Raw genomic sequence first — 18,142 nt, forward strand, 5'->3', positions numbered from 1 at the left:
CCTGTTTCCAAAGCCTTCCCAAGATTTCTTCTTGGATGCTGCAATTACCTGTTTGGCTTTGTTTCTTTCTTCAACATAACTTTCTCTGTCTACCTGAGTTCTAGTATGTAGCCATTTTTGATACGCCTTCTTTTTCCTTTTACAGGCTGCCTTGACTGTGTCATTCCACCAAGCTGTTTGCTTCATCCTACCTTTACACACTACTGTTCCAAGACATTCTTTAGCCACTTCTAGTACTGTGTCCCTGTACCTTGTCCATTCCTTTTCCAATGACTGTAATTGACTACATTCAACTAACTGGTACCTTTCTGAGATCATTGTTATGTACTTTTGCCTGATTTCCTTATCCTGAAGTTTCTCCACTCTTATCCTCCTACATATGGACCTGACCTCCTGCACTTTCGGCATCACACCCTACCAATCTCGCTGCAGATTAAATAATGATCAGTGTCATCAAAGAATCCCCTGAATACACGTGTGTCCCATACAGCCTTCCTGAATTCCTGATCTGTTATTATATAGTCAGTGACAGATCTGGTTCCCCTGCCTTCCCAAGTATACCGGTGAATGTTCTTATGTTTAAAAAAGGAGTTTGTGATTACTAAGCCCATACTGGCACAGAAATCCAAGAGTTGTTTCCCTTTCCTGTTGGCCTCCATATCCTCTCCGAATTTACCCATAACCTTTTCATACCCTTCTGTTCGATTTCCAATCCTGGCATTAAAATCACCCATGAGCAGAACACTGTCCTTGTCCAGTTTCACTGTCCTTGTCCTTTACTCTAACAACTACATCACTGAGTGCATCATAAAAACTATCCATCTTATCTTGATCTGTCCCTTCACAATGCGAATATACTGACACAATCCTCATTTTCTTGCTAGACACTGTCAAATCTATCCACATCAGTCGTTCGTTTACATACCTTATTGCAACTACTCTGGGTTCCATTTCTTTCCTGATGTAAAGTCCTACACCCCATTGTGCTATTCCTGCTTTGACTCCTGACAGGTAGACCTTGTATTCTCCCACTTCCTCTTCTTTCTCACCCCTTACCCGAATGTCACTAACAGCTAAAACATCCAGCCCCATCTTACTTGCAGCCTCTGCCAGCTCTACCTTCTTCCCAGAGTAGCCCCCATTGATATTAATAGCTCCCCATCTCATTACCATTTGTTTGCCGAGTCGTATCTTAGGAGTCCCTGGTTTGTCAGTTAGAGGTAGGACTCCGTCACCTCCAAAGGTCCGAGGCGTTTTGCTCTGATTGTTGCCAGCATCATATTTAAAGTACCAGGGAAGCAGGTTGCTAGCCTTACTTGCTCCGAGTCCCATTGAGTTCTATCCCTAACGGTTGAGGGACTAACCGGTGGCTTTGGTAGTCTTTGCCGTATGAGCACAAAGGTGACCACAACTCAGAATATGTCCGAGATGCCCAGCCTTATTCCAAAGTAACTGATATCCCGACTGTCGAGACCACTTACTTGGCCACTCATACGTTGCCCGTGGTTCATGAACTAGGACATGACTACACGAACCCACACCATGAACCACAATGTGTTCTGTGAATTAAGGAAATCCTACGGGATGATGCGCTGAGTAAAAGGCTAAATACACTGGTTAACAACATTTTTGTTACACAGAATTTGATTGGTGTTCAAATGTTCAAATGTGTGTGAAATCTTATGGGACTTAAGCCGGCCGGAGTGGCCGTGCGGTTCTAGGCGCTACAGTCTGGAGCTAAGCGACCGCTACGGTCGCAGGTTCGAATCCTGCCTCGGGCATGGATGTGTGTGATGTCCTTAGGTTAGTTAGGTTTAATTAGTTCTAAGTTTTAGGCGACTGATGACCTCAGAAGTTAAGTCTCACAGTGCTCAGAGCCATTTGAACCATGGGACTTAACTGCTAAGGTCATCAGTCCCTAAGCTTACACACTACTTAAACTAAATTATCTAGCCCGCATCTCGTGGTCGTGCGGTAGCGTTCTCGCTTCCCACGCCCGGGTTCCCGGGTTCGATTCCCGGCGGGGTCAGGGATTTTCTCTACATCGTGATGGCTGGGTGTTGTGTGCTGTCCTTAGGTTAGTTAGGTTTAAGTAGTTCTAAGTTCTAGGGGACTGATGACCATAGATGTTAAGTCCCATAGTGCTCAGAGCCATTTGAACCATTTGAACTAAATTATCCTAAGGACAAACACACACACCGATGCCCGAGGGAGGACTCGAACCTCCGCCGGGACCAGCCGCACAGTCCATAACTGCAGCGCTTAGACCGCTCGGCTAAACCCCCGCGGCGAATTGTGTTCTTCGGTACGTTGAGGGTGCTGAATTAGAAAGTGAAATCAATTTTTTTCCTTTTTTCTTATAACACGCCACGGTCTATATATCGATATCATTGAAAACGCTGCATTTTAGTTATTCATCTATGGCTTAAATGAAATATTATACAGATTCAATTCCTATAAAGTGATAGAAATATGTACAACAAATTACCAAACATGACCCTCAGTCCACAAATATACCTATAGGAAATGAAGGTAGTTTGTCAGCACTGTCATTGAGTCAAGCTTGAATACATAGAATCACATTGCATTTGTTGCCACTTGCATCTCAGCCTTGAGAATTCTGATAATTTGAAGGCACGAACGGACCACACAATGGAGTGTCATTTTTGTCAGACAAACATAGATGGAATCATCTCGAAAACAAGGAAAACTGTGTAATATCCCAATATACCGTCTGCTATAAGGCCTGTGGGGCAGAGTGAAGAATCGCCGATATCAGTGACTCCAGAGAATATGACAGTGAGTGAAGACTGATATAGAGACGACCACACGGCAGACAGTGAAAGTGATATTCATCCCGACTCAACATTTCAAGGCCACTCTGAATCAAATGAGCCATACTTTTTCTTTCAGGAGGATCTCGAGCGTATTGTTCGTGATTTAAATATGTCGAAGCAAAAGAGTGAGGAATCTAACCTGAGTGCTTATCGGTGCTGCCAGGCAGTTTGTTCTGAACATTTCTTTAACGAAGGTGCCATGGTGGTTTCTAATACACACATTAAAAAACGTTTTACATCACCCCGGTTCCCAGAACTCCTGAAGATAGATGTTGACTGTGGATATTATATCACAGACACAGTCCCTTTCACTGTTCAGAGATGTCACTAAACACGCCCAAAGATGTAAACAACCATGTATGAGTAGCGCCTATTAGACGGAGGGGGTCCGATAGCCGATCAGTTCCAGCCATTCCACCAGGAAGGAGGTACACGGCTCGTGTTGTCTGTAGTTCAACCATGCCTAGACGGTCAATACCGCGGTTCAATCGCGTTCGCATTGATACTTTGTTTCAGGAAGGGCTCTCAAAAAGGGAAGTGTCAAGGCGTCTCGGAGTGAACCAAAGAGATGTTGTTCGGACATGGAGGGGGCACAGAGAGACAGTAATTGTCGATGACATGCCTCACTCAGGCCGCCCAACGGCTACTACTGCAGTGGATGACCGCTGCCTACGAATTATGGATTGGAGGAACCGTGACAGCAGTGCCACCATGTTGAATATTGCTTTTCGTGCAGCCACAGGACGTCGTGTTACGACTCAAACTCTGCGCAATAGGCTGCATGATGCGCAACTTCACTTCCGACGTCCATGGCGAGATTCATCTTTGTAGCCACGACACCATGCAGCGCAGTACGGATGGGCCTATCAACATGCCGAATGGACCGCTCAGGATTGGCATCACGTTCTCTTCACCGATGAGTGTCGCATATTCCTTCAACCAAACAATCGTCAGAGACGTGTTTGGAGGCAACACGGTCAGGCTGAACGCCTTAGACACAATGTCCACCGCGTGTAGCAAGGTGGAGGTTCCCTGCTGTTTTGGGGTATCATTGTGTGGGGCCGACATACGCCGCTGGTGGTGATGGAAGGCGCCGTAACGGCTGTACGATACGTGAATGTCATCCTGCGACCGATAGTGCAACCATATCAGCTGCATATTGGCGAGGCATTCGTCATCATCGACGAAAATTCGCGCCCCCTCGTGCACAGCTTGTGAATGATTTCCTTCACGATAACGACATCGCTCGACTAGAGTGTTCTCCAGACATGAACCCTATCGAACGTGCCTGGGACAGATTGAAAAGGGATATGTGTATATCGAGTCCGTTATGGACACTCTTTGCCGCAATTTCAGAGTAAATGAGTGGCGTATGTTTATAGATCACAGCAAAGGTAGTCTGCGAGCAGTACTACTGCACAATGACAGCAATTTTCCCATTGTTCCGACTTATTCATGAAGTTAATCTGAAGGAGAACTTTAAACAGCTACTCAAACTTATCCTGTACGAGATACAAAAATTGGGCACATGTGGAGATCTCAAAGTAATTGCGATTCTTCTCGGCGTGCCGCTTGGGTGCACATAGCACATAGCGAGTGGGTAAAGCAAAGAGAAAAAAAAACAGTTATGGAAAAAATGGCCTGCTCAGTATGGAATGCCGCCTGGAGAGAAGCATGTGGTGAACACTCCTCTTGTTCAAAAAAAGGTTCAAATGGCTCTGAGCACTATGGGACTTAACTGCTGAGGTCATCAGTCCCCTAGAACTTAGAACTACTTAAACCTAACTAACCTAAGGACATCACACACATCCATGCCCGAGGCAGGATTCGAACCTGCGACCGTTGCGGTCGCGCGGTTCCAGACTGTAGCGCCTAGAACCGCTCGGCCACCCGGCCGGCACTCCTCTTGTTGACACCAAATGCCGGGACTGGACAATACTATGGAAACACAGCGAGAAATGCACATTTGAACATAAATGGAGATGCAACCGCCTGTTTAATGTCCTCAATACGTTCCATAAGTCCGTAGTGGTCAAACAGCGTTCTCTGTAGTTGTGAGTGCATTACACTGATGAGCCAAAACATTGACCACCTGCTTAATACACTCCTGGAAATGGAAAAAAGAACACATTGACACCGGTGTGTCAGACCCACCATACTTGCTCCGGACACTGCGAGAGGGCTGTACAAGCAATGATCACACGCACGGCACAGCGGACACACCAGGAACCGCGGTGTTGGCCGTCGAATGGCGCTAGCTGCGCAGCATTTGTGCACCGCCGCCGTCAGTGTCAGCCAGTTTGCCGTGGCATACGGAGCTCCATCGCAGTCTTTAACACTGGTAGCATGCCGCGACAGCGTGGACGTGAACCGTATGTGCAGTTGACGGACTTTGAGCGAGGGCGTATAGTGGGCATGCGGGAGGCCGGGTGGACGTACCGCCGAATTTCTCAACACGTGGGGCGTGAGGTCTCCACAGTACATCGATGTTGTCGCCAGTGGTCGGCGGAAGGTGCACGTGCCCGGCGACCTGGGACCGGACCGCAGCGACGCACGGATGCACGCCAAGACCGTAGGATCCTACGCAGTGCCGTAGGGGACCGCACCGCAACTTCCCAGCAAATTAGGGACACTGTTGCTCCTGGGGTATCGGCGAGGACCATTCGCAACCGTCTCCATGAAGCTGGGCTACGGTCCCGCACACCGTTAGGCCGTCTTCCGCTCACGCCCCAACATCGTGCAGCCCGCCTCCAGTGGTGTCGCGACAGGCGTGAATGGAGGGACGAATGGAGACGTGTCGTCTTCAGCGATGAGAGTCGCTTCTGCCTTGGTGCCAATGATGGTCGTATGCGTGTTTGGCGCCGTGCAGGTGAGCGCCACAATCAGGACTGCATACGACCGAGGCACACAGGGCCAACACCCGGCATCATGGTGTGGGGAGCGATCTCCTACACTGGCCGTACACCACTGGTGACCGTCGAGGGGACACTGAATAGTGCACGGTACATCCAAACCGTCATCGAACCCATCGTTCTACCATTCCTAGACCGGCAAGGGAACTTCCTGTTCCAACAGGACAATGCACGTCCGCATGTATCCCGTGCCACCCAACGTGCTCTAGAAGGTGTAAGTCAACTACCCTGGCCAGCAAGATCTCCGGATCTGTCCCCCATTGAGCATGTTTGGGACTGGATGAAGCGTCGTCTCACGCGGTCTGCACGTCCAGCACGAACGCTGGTCCAACTGAGGCGCCAGGTGGAAATGGCATGGCAAGCCGTTCCACAGGACTACATCCAGCATCTCTACGATCGTCTCCATGGGAGAATAGCAGCCTGCATTGCTGCGAAAGGTGGATATACACTGTACTAGTGCCGACATTGTGCATGCTCTGTTGCCTGTGTCTATGTGCCTGTGGTTCTGTCAGTGTGATCATGTGATGTATCTGACCCCAGGAATGTGTCAATAAAGTTTCCCCTTCCTGGGACAATGAATTCACGGTGTTCTTATTTCAATTTCCAGGAGTGCATCAACGAGATAATGCCTGCCAGTACACGGCGAGAGTTTCTGCTGCTTGTCTTCGAACTTGTCAAATCCTACCTGACCACCAAGGTCGCCGGATCTCTCCTTAATTTAGACGTTAGGAGCATTTTGGGCGGGGCCCTCCAACCATTTCGTGTTTTTGACTATCTGACACGCCAATTTGACAGCATTACTTTCTCAGTTGCGAATCTGGACTACCATCAGCTGTATAATCGAATGACGACATTGAAAAGTAGTCTCAGACTGGGACTCAAACCTGGGTTTCCCGCTTTGCGCGAGCGGTCGCCTTACCACTTGGCCATCCAAGCGCGACACAAGGCCAGACCCAAACTACCGTACGTCGTCAGCTATGTGTCTACGACCTGTACTCGTACATTCATTATGTATATTCCCGTACAGGCGAAACATTTTACTTGAAAGCCGCTTGCTCGGTGTTGGCAGACAAATACGATATTGCAGTGCCTGTGTTATTCAGAATTACGAATGAAGTTCCTTCCTACGTGTATGCATCGGAAGAAAATGTACACTGTTGGCCATTAAACGCCAGGCGGGATAGCAAATAATGAAACGTAGCGCGACTACGATGTGGATATATAAGCATCAACATATCGGAAAGTAATTAGTATGACATTCTTGTCTTTTCCGACGCGCTTGCGGTAAATGTGAACTATGGCGACGTTATTACTAAATGCGTCCCAAAGGGACCAACGAACTGCTATTCTTTTCTTGGCTGCCGAAGGACAAACACCTGCAGACAACCGTCGGAGTACGAAGAATGTGTATGGAGCAGCATGTCTCTCGAAAACCACCGTGGTATGCGTAGGGGTGCTGCTGCTTCATGATAACGCACGTCCCCATATTGTATATGTCGTAACGCAGAAGTTAAGCCAACTTAAGTAGGAGACACTGGAGCACCGCCCCTGCAGCACTGTAATCACCCCATGCGATTATCATGCCTCCGGTCCCTTAAAGACCGGCAGCGGTGGTCGAGCGGTTCTAGGCGCTTCAGTTCGGAACCGCACGACTGCTACGGTCGCAGGTTCGAATCCTGCCTCGGGCACGGATGTGTGTGATGTCCTTAGGTTAGTAAGGTTTAAGTAGTTCTAAGTTCTTGGGGACTGATGACCTCAGATGTTAAGTCTCATAGTGCTCAGAGCCATTTGAACCGTTTGAACCATTTTTCGGTCCCTAAAAAACCCTTGAAGGGTCGATGAATCCTGTCGGATGAGGATGTGTAGCAAACATTTACGGACTTCTTCACTCAGCAGCTCGCGGTGTTTTATCAAACGGGTATCTCGAACCTGGTGCGTCGTTGCGATGATTGCAATGCTAACGGCGATTTTGCCTGATTGGTATACCGATTCTTGACTATATGTCCTTCGAACGCAAACTTTTTGATCACCCCTTAAACATTACAAGGCTGGTACGATCCTAAACGCCGGCCGCTGTGGCTGAGCTGTTATAGGCGCTTCAGTCCGGAACTGCACTGCTGCTACGGTCGCAGTTTGAATCCTGCCTCGTGCATGGATGTGTGTGATGTCCTTGGGTTAGTTAGGTTTAAGTAGTTCTAAGTGTAGGGGACTGATGACCTCAGACGTTAAGTCCCATAGTGCTTAGAGCCATTTGAACTATTTTTCAACGACCCTAAACGGCCGAACAATATGTCTGTCCTCTCGGGTGTTAAACGTTCGCAGCCGTTGCCATCCATTATGGCGTTAAGCATACCCTCTAAACAAATCGATACAATATTCTCACGATAGTCGTGGAATCCCAACAAATGCGAGCGACAGCACCGCGGTGTGGTAAACCACAGTTTCGATTGGCCAAGATACTGCCACTGTCGAATTCAGTCTCGTTCTGATAGACGGTTCTCCATCTAACACAAGGCACAACGCTATCTACTCACGAACAACGAACATCCAAATGCGATTTCTGAACGTGACACCTGCTGCATAATCTTTTCTTGTATACAAAACGTAGACGTCGTTACTCGTACCTACTTCGTGCAGTTGCACTAAAATGCTAATCATCTGCATATCCAAAAATGTCTTACAAATCATGTTAATTCGACATTCGTTGCATATCATTTTCTTGGTATTACAATTTCGGGGCCTAGCGGTACACTTTGAAAAAAATTACAATTTCAGAAAAATTTGGTGATTTGTTGAATACAAAGAGCTTCACAAATTGAGCAACTTAATAAAACGCTGGTCCACTTATGGCCCTTATGCAAGCAGTTATTCGGTTTGGCATTGACTTATAGAGTTGTTGGATGTCCTCCTGAGGGATATCGCGCCAAATTCTGTTCAATGGGCAAGTTAGATCGTCAGAATCCCGAGCGGCTTGGAGGTCCCTGCCCATAATACTCCTTGCTGGACAGTGTAGCATTTGGCAAGCACGTAGACAGGCAGCAGGAACTCTCGCATTGTGCGGGCGGGTATTTTCATGCTGAAATATAAGCCCAGGATGGCTTGCCATGAGGGGCAACGAAACGGGGTGTAGAATATCGTTGACGTACTTCTGTGCTGTAAGGATGCCACGCATGAAAACCAAAGGGTTCATGTCCTGAACTGAAATGGCACCCTCAGATCATCACTCCTAGTTTTCGGGCCTTTTGGCGGGCGACAGTCGGGTTGGTATGTGTCCGCCGTCCGGGTCGTCTCCAGGTACGTCTTCACATCTACGTCTACATCTACGTGATTACTCTGCTATTTACAATAAAGTGCTTGGCTGAGGGTTCAATGAACCATCTTCAGGCTGTCTCTCTACCGTTCCACTCTCCTCGAACGGCACGCGGGAAAACGAGCACTTAAATTTTTCTGTGCGAGTCCTCATTTCTCTTATTTTAACGTGATGATCATTTCTCCCTATCTAGGTGGGTGCCAGCAGAATGTTTTCGCAATCAGAGGAGAAAACTGGTGATTGAAATTTCATGAGGAGATCCCGTCGCAACGAAAAACGCCTTTGTTTTAATAATTACCACTCCAATTCACGTATCATGTCTGTGACACTATCTCCACTATTTCGCGATAATACAAAACGAGCTGCCCTTCTTTGTACTTTTTCGATGCCATCCGTCAGTCCCACCTGATGCGGATCCCACACCGCACAGCAATACTCCAGAACAGGGCGGACAAGCGTGGTATAAGCAGTCTCTTTAGTAGACCTGTTGCACCATCTAAGTGCTCTGCCAATGAAACGCAGTCTTTGGTTTGCTCTACCCACAATATTATCTATGTGATCGTTCCAATTTAGGTTATTTGTTATTGTAATCCCTAAGTATTTAGTTGAATTTACAGCCTTCAGATTTGTATGACTTACCACGTAATCGAAATTTAGCCGATTTCTTTTAGTACTCATGTGAATAACTTCACACTTTTCTTTATTCAGGGCCAATTGCCACTTTTCGCACCATACAGATATCTTATCTAAATCATTTTGCAAGTCGTTTTGATCATCTGATGACTTTACAAGACGGTAAATGACATCGTCATCTGCAAACAATCTAAGACGGCTACTCAGATTGTCTCCTATGTCGTTAATATAAATCAGGAACAATAGAGGGCCTATAAAACTTCCTTGGGGAACGCCGGATATTACTTCTGTATTACTCGATGTCTTTCCGTCTATTACTACGAACTGTGACCTTTCTGAGAAGGTTGGCCGGATTGGCCGAGCGGTTCTAGGCGCTTCAGTCTGGAACCGCGCTGCTGCTACGGTCGCAGGTTCGAATCCTGCCTCGGGCATGGCTGTATGTGATGTCCTTAGGTTGGTTAGGTTTAAGTAGTTCTAAGTTCTAGGGGACTGATGACCACAGACGTTGAGTCCCATAGTGCTCACAGCCATTTGAGCCATTTTTTTTCTGACAGAAAATCACGAATCCGGTCGCACAACTGAGGCGATACTCCGTAGGCACGCAGTTTGGTTAGAAGACGCTTCGGCCCGGAATCTCATTGATTGTAGCAGAATTGTCTTCACTGATGAATCCCACTTCGAACTGAGTCCCAGTAACCAGCGAAGAAGACGTGTCTGGAAACGTTACGAACAACGGTAGGATAGAAACCTGACTGTCGCCCGCCGTACGGCCCAGCAACCAGGAGTGATGATCTGGGCTGCCATTTCTGTTCATAGCAGAACCCCTTCTGTTGTCATCCACGGCACCGCGGTTTGTCGACGATATTCTACGGCCCGTCTTGCTGCCTTTCGTGAAAAGCCATCCTGGGCTTGTATTTCAGCAAGATAATGCCCTCCAGCACACGGAGAGAGTTTCTACAGCCTGTCTTCGTACTTGCCAAACCCTACCTTGGCTACCAAGGTCGCCGGATCTGTCCCCAATTGAGAACGTGTGGAGCATTTGGTGGGCAAGGGTGAGGAGGGGCCTCCAACCATCTCGTGATTTTGACGATCTGACACGCCAATTGTACAGTGTTTGGCACTAAAGCCGTCAGGAGGATATCGAACAACTCTGTCAACCAATGCCAAGCCGCATAGCTGTCAGGGGTGGACCAACGCGTAATTGGTTTGCTCGATTTGTGAAACTCTTTCTCTTGAACAAATCATCCAATTTTTTTGAGAATTTAGTTATTTGTTTGTCTGCACAGGTGCGTTACATCTACCGATTTCCGTCACATTCCGATAATTCCTACGTCGTGCATCGTTTTTTGTCTTAGAGCGTATATACGAAGATACTTCATCGATGGGTTTTGATGATTGAGTTTGCGATTGTCAAAATACTTACACCTGCATCTTCATTCGTACTCCGAAATTCAGCGTATGACGCGTGGTGGAGCGTACCTTGTATCACTACTAGTCACTTCCTTTCCTGCTCCACTCACAAACAGAGCGGGGGAGAAGCGACTGCCCATAAGCCTCCATGCGAAACCTAATTTCTCTTACCTTACCATCTACATCTACATCTACATCCATACTCCGCAAGCCACCCGACGGTGTGTGGCGGAGGGTACATTGAGTACCTCTATCGGTTCTCCCTTCTATTCCAGTCTCGTATTGTTCGTGGAAAGAAGGATTGTCGGTATGCTTCTGTGTGGGCTCTAATCTCTCTGATTTTATCCTCATGGTCTCTTCGCAAGATATACGTAGGAGGGAGCAATATATTGCTTGACTCTTCGGTGAAGGTATGTTTTCGAAACTTTAACAAAAGCCCGTACCGAGCTACTGAGCGTCTCTCCTGCAGAGTCTTCCACTGGAGGTTATCTATCATCTCCGCAACGCTTTCGCGATTACTAAATGATCCTGTAACGAAGCGCGCTGCTCTCCGTTGGATCTTCTCTATCTCTTCTATCAACCCTATCTGGTACGGATCCCAGACTGCCGAGCAGTATTCAAGCAGTGGGCGAACAAGCGTACTGTAACCTACTTCCTTTGCTTTCGGATTGCATTTCCTTAGGATTCTTCCAATGAATCTCAGTCTGGCATCTGCTTTACCAACGATCAACTTTATATGATCATTCCATTTTAAATCACTCCTAATGCGTACTCCCAGATAATTTATGGAATTAACTGCTTCCAGTTGCTGACCTGCTATTTTGTAGCTAAATGATAAGGGATCTATCTTTCTATGTATTCGCAGCACATTACACTTGTCTACATTGAGATTCAATTGCCATTACCTGCACCATGCGTCAATTCGCTGCAGATCCTCCTGCATTTCAGTACAATTTTCCATTGTTACAACCTCTCGATACACCACAGCATCATCTGCAAAAAGCCTCAGTGAACTTCCGATGTCATCCACAAGGTCATTTATGTATATTGTGAATAGCAACGGACCTATGACACTCCCCTGCAGCACACCGGAAATCACTCTTACTTCGGAAGACTTCTCTCCATTGAGAATGACATGCTGCGTTCCATCGTGGTCTTTACGCGAAATGTACGTTTGCGGCAGTAGAATAGTTCTACAGTCAGCGTCAAATGCCGGTTCTTGAAATTTTCTCATTAGTGTTCCTCGAAAACAACGTTATCTTCTCTCCAGGGATTCCAACTTGTGTTCGCGAAGCATATCCGTAATACTCGCGTGTTGCTCGAACCTACCGGTAAAGTAAACGTGGAACATAAATGACCGTATCTTTTGATTGCGTTGACTTAGAAGCTTATTTTTTTTACTCCACTATGGACCATGGATCTTAGTATTTGAAATAAATTTCAATTTGACACCTATGCTCCTTCCTGAGAGAAGGGGGTCCTAAAAAAGGGAGAGATAGACAGAGGCACAAGAAATGGCAAAGAAAAATTTTTATGTGATATAATTACAAATTATTGATTTTCGAATTTTTCACTTTAGGTTTACCGTGAAACCTTGCTTCTTGCCAAATTTCATGATTATAAGCCAATGGGAACTATACTATAGGTTTCGATGAGTGGGTTTGTGAGTATCAAAACATGTAATATAAAGTGCTGCATCTTTTGAATGCACAGACTTGGAAGCTTAAATTTTTTATACCGCCAAGAGACTATAGATCTTAGTATCCATACAAATTATAAAAATGTGTGTATGTATGTATATATCTACGTGCGTATGCATGTTCCACGTCTCCTTCCAAACTACTGGACAATTTTCAATCTAGCGTCGTACACGTATCATTTACTGTCTTGAAAGAACCTCTTTGGGGGTAAGAACCATCTATCTATCAAAGGGGGCTGTGTGGGTGAAAAAGCTGTGTAGCCCACGACGCGCGAAAACCGGTACTTTAGTCACCCAGTATTTGAGAATGGCAACGCTAAGAGAATTGCAACAAATTTTAAACATAATATTACACCTACAAGAAACTTTTTCTCGCTGACGACCTACACAAAATGATGACCAGAAAAAAAGTTTATCACTTACTACATTTTCGCTGTTCATGCAGTAAAACTGCCGCATAAAAATGGTTCAAATGGCTCTAAGCACTATGGGATATAACATCTGAGGTCATCAGTCCCCTAGACTTAGAACTACTTAAACCTAACTAACCTAAGGTTGGTTGGTTGGTTTGGGGAAGGAGACCAGACAGCGTGGTCATCGGTCTCATCGGATTAGGGAAGGATTGGGAAGGAAGTCGGCCGTGCCCTTTCAGAGGAACCATCCCGTCATTTGCCTGGAGTGATTTAGGGAAATCACGGAAAACCTAAATCAGGATGACCGTAACTAACCTAAGGACATCACACATATCCACGCCCGAGGCATGATTCGAACCTGCGATCGTAGCAGCATCGCGGTTCCGGACTGGAGCGCCTAGAACCGCTCGGTCACAGCGGCCGGCCTGCCGCATATAGTATGACGTTTTAATTTATTACTTCTTAACTAATAATACATTTCGAAGACAGTAGTCACATGTAACACATCTGTACCTGCAATATTATATCACTGCACAGCACATAGTTCAGGAGATATTATAACCATTCAGCTGGCTGAAAATGAAACTGCACGTGAAATACGTGTACAAATACGCGTGTAACGTGCTTCAATAGACGTGCAAAATATTTGACGTGTACGTACGCTGTCAAAGCCACGGGTAAAAAGTTCATCCCTACCTTTGGAACGGTTTCAATAAAATTTGGTACACATCTTAGTTAATATATCTGGCAAAAGAAATAATCGTGTGGCATTGATGGCCGGTAGGCCCTTACGGGGTAGTTCGGCCGCCGAGTTGCAAGTCTTATTTCAGGTGACGCCACATTGGGCAGCTTGCGTGCCTGTGACGATGAGAACAGCGCAACACAAAGCCAACAGGCTGAGGAAACATCCAAGCAGGCCGGGAGTCGAACCCGGGTCCGCTGCATGGTAGGTAAGCACGTTACCTTTCAGCTAAGCAGGCGGTCTACAATCTGGAAAGAACTAATGCAGGAGTGAGAACCACCAGCCTCCTATTGGGGTGAGAGTAATAACATGGAGAGAGAAGGGCGGCAGGCGGAGATGGACAAACAGTGAGGGGGAAGGAGGAGATTACCACAGATAGGAGGAGGAGGAGGAGATGGACGGAGATAGGGGAGAGGAAATGGAAGGAGAGAGGGGAGAGGAGTAGATGGACATAGACAGTCAGATATAGGGGGAAGGAGGAGATGGGTAGAGGGGAAAGAAGCTGATGAACAGAAGAGGGGGGACTAGATAGAGATAAGGAGGAGGATGACAGAAGGAGAGGGTGCAGGACATGGACTAATAGAAGACTGGAATAAATACATACCCGGGCAACGCTCGTTACTCAACTAGTTTGACATACATTTTAGCTTGAAACCTCTACCCGTTCCTGAGAAAATGGGGACAGACAGGCGGACAATGAAGTGATCCTAAAAAGGTTCCATTTTATCGATTCAGGTACGGAACCATAAAAAGAAAAAAAGATAATAAAAAAAGCAAGAAACAACATACAGTTTGCACCAAAGCTTGGAACCACGTCATCTAAATTTTTAGTCAAGTACGTTTATCATCCGACCATTGTCACAACGACATAGTTCCACAAGCATTTATGTGGCGGCGATCGAAACCACTCGATCCTCGTTTTCTCGAAAACCATGATTGTGGATATACACTGATGAGCTAAAACAGTGACCACTGCCCATTGCGGGACTGAATGGCGCCTGGTGGCCTGTGGGCTCGAATTAGAGTGTCTCATCTCCGTTTGTACACTAGGTGTATTTTCAAGTGGGTACTTTTTGAACATAGGTTCAGCTATCATAAAAGTGTACTGCTGACTATTAAAATAGCAGCACCGTAACGTCGCCATGCAACAAACTTCAAAAACGCTTGAGATGTTCTAAAATCCTCTCTGTGACCACGTAAGGTCCGCAACACAACAAAAACAAAATTTTTTATTAGTATTAGTCCACATAATTTCTTTCACAAATATTCACTTCATTTGAATTTTATACTGTCTTGTTATTACACTGAAGCGCCAAAGAAACTGGTATAGGGATTCTTTTAAAAAACAGAGATATGTAAACAGGCAGAATACGGCGTTGCGGTCGGTAACGCCTATATAAGACATCAAGTGTCTGGAGTAGTTGTTGCTGCTACAATGGCATGTTATCAAGATTTAAAGAAGCTTGAACGTGGTGTTATAGTCAGTGCACGAACGATGGGACACAGCATCTCCAAGGCAGCGATAAAGTGGGGATTTTCTCGTATGACCATTTCACGAGTGTACCGTGAATATGTGGAATCCGGTAAAACATCAGATCTCCGACATCGCTGCGCCAGAAAAAGATCCTGCAAGAACGAGACCAACGACGACTGAAGAGAATCGTTCAACGTGACAGAAGTGCAACTCTTCCGCAAACTGCTGCAGATTTCAATGTTGAGCCATCAACAAGTGTCAGCGTGCGAATCATTCAACGAAACATCATCGATATGGGCTTTCGGAGTCGAAGGCCCACTCGTGTACCCTTGACTGCACGGTACAAAGCTTTACGGCTCGTCTGGGCCGGTCAACACTGACAGTGATGGGACTGTTGATGACTGGGAATATGTTGCCTGGTCGGATGAGTATCGAGCGGATGGACGCGTACCGGTATGGAGACAGGCTTATGAACCCATGGAACCTGCATGTCAACAGGGGAGTGTTCAAGCTGGTGGAGGCCCTGTAATGGTGTGAGGCGTGTGCAGCTGGAGTGATATGGGACCCCTGATACGTCTAGGCACGACTATGACAGGTGACACGTACGTAAACATCCTGTCTGATCTCCTGCATCCATTCATGTTCATTATGCATTCCGACAGGCTTGGGCAAGTCCAGCAGGACAATGCGACACCCACACACCCAGAATTGCTACCGAGTGGCTCCAGAAACACTCTTCTCAGTTTGAACACTTCCGTTGGCCACCAAACTCCCCTGAACCTGAACATTATTGAACATATCTCGGATGCCTTGCAAAGTGCTGTTCAGAAGCGGCGTCCACCTCCTCGTACTCTTACGGGTTTATGGACAGCCCTTGAGGGTTCATGGTGTCAGTTCCCTCCAGTACTACTTCAGACATTAGTCGAGTCCATGCCACATTGTGTTGTGGCACTTCTGCGTACTCGCGGGGACCCTACACGATATTAGGCAGGTGTACCAATTTCTTTGGCTCTTCAGTGTGAATGTAGATGAATGGAATTTCAGAGAAGCAACACAAAGTAGGTAGGGTTTCTCATTCAGAAATCAGATTTGAGTATTGGGTGTTTGTGAGAAGATCGTGCTAGGCCACGTGTAAGAAAGAAAAACGTCTACCTGCATGCGCAGAATTCGACAGCGGCAGCATCGTGGCCTACCGAGACTGCGGTTCGTCGTTCCACGACACTACTGCTGGAGTTCGTCGGAATTTCACGACTGTCATGTGAATATGAAATAAATTGATTCCGGAGGGCCATACTAAATACCAAGAAGGATATTAACGGCTCCACGTGAGAAGCGTCCGATAGGACAGACATATTGTTCGCACGGCCGTGCAGCCACGTCACGTACCTTGAGTCAGGAAATAGGCTTGTTTTAAAAAAGACAAGTAGCCTCAACGGGGAGTACAATGTAGTCCAGAGCGCCACGCACTGTCGTAACGATGACCAATGTTGCGGCTTTCCTTGACGAGGCAGGAGAAAGGCGCGTCAGCCATGGTGAGAGAGTCCCGATTCTGCGTACGGCATCACGGTTGATGCATCTTTGTGAGCAGGTTCTGAGGTGAACGAACGTTGCCAGATGGCATTCTTCATCGTCGTTTGGGCCCAGCACCTGGCATGTTGGTACAGGATTCCATTGGGTACGTAACGCTATCACTTTTGGTTTGCTTAGACGCTGATGTATGTGTGTGATGTTAGTACCAGTGGCGGAGCCCTATCTTCGAGGTTTCTGTGACGTTATCTTTAACAAGATGTCGCAAGAGAGCATGCCACTCGTACTTTCTTGCTGCACCCCATTTCAGAGGTTGTTGGACTGTAGCTCTAGCTAGAATGTTTCCTAGATGTCTCCCAATGAGCACGTGTCGTCATGGGCTGTCGAAGGACTGCCTTATCACCAAACGCCAGCCGTTACGATTGATCATCTCTGGTACAGAGTTGAAGTAGCGTGGAATTAAGTAGTGGTATCTGTCACCTAAGCTTAGTTCGACTCTATGCTCAATGATGTTAGAGGTATTTTTACTGTCATAGGTGGCAGCTCTGTGCGCTAAATTTAGCACTGTACAGGGTGTTTCAGAAGTTATAGTCAATAATTCACACATGAAAAGTACAGGCCAAATGTAGCTAAAAAGCTCCAACAAACATGGGCCCGGAAATGAACCGTTGCCGAGGTATCGCATTAATTCATGTTCGGAACCAACTGTAAAATTCCCTGGATACCGCGGTATTTACGTTGGTACCTCAAAGTTGGGATCGATCGACTGTCTGTTTGTTTACACATGCCCAAAATGGTTCAAATGGCCCTAAGGACTGTGGGACTTAACATCTCAGGTCATCGATCACCTAAACTTAGAACTACTTAAACCTAACTAACCTAAAGACATCACACACATCCATGCCCGAGGCAGGATTCGAATCTGCGACCGCAGGAGCAGCGATACATGCTCAACTACTTCCCTTTCCCCCTCTGTGCACTGTGCCGTACCGGCCTCACAATAATTTACGAACGTGAAGGCACCATGGACAAAGGTTACACGAATGAAGAGTACGCTGAGATGCGCTTCATGTACGGCAAAACGAATGATAATGCCCTTGAGGCTGCACGATTGTATGAAGAAGTTTTTCCTCTCCTCAGGCAGCCCGACAGGCGTACATTTAGCGGGTTACATCAGCGCCTTAG

This window comes from Schistocerca americana, chromosome X (genome assembly GCF_021461395.2).
Source record: "Schistocerca americana isolate TAMUIC-IGC-003095 chromosome X, iqSchAmer2.1, whole genome shotgun sequence".
NCBI lineage: Eukaryota > Metazoa > Arthropoda > Insecta > Orthoptera > Acrididae > Schistocerca > Schistocerca americana.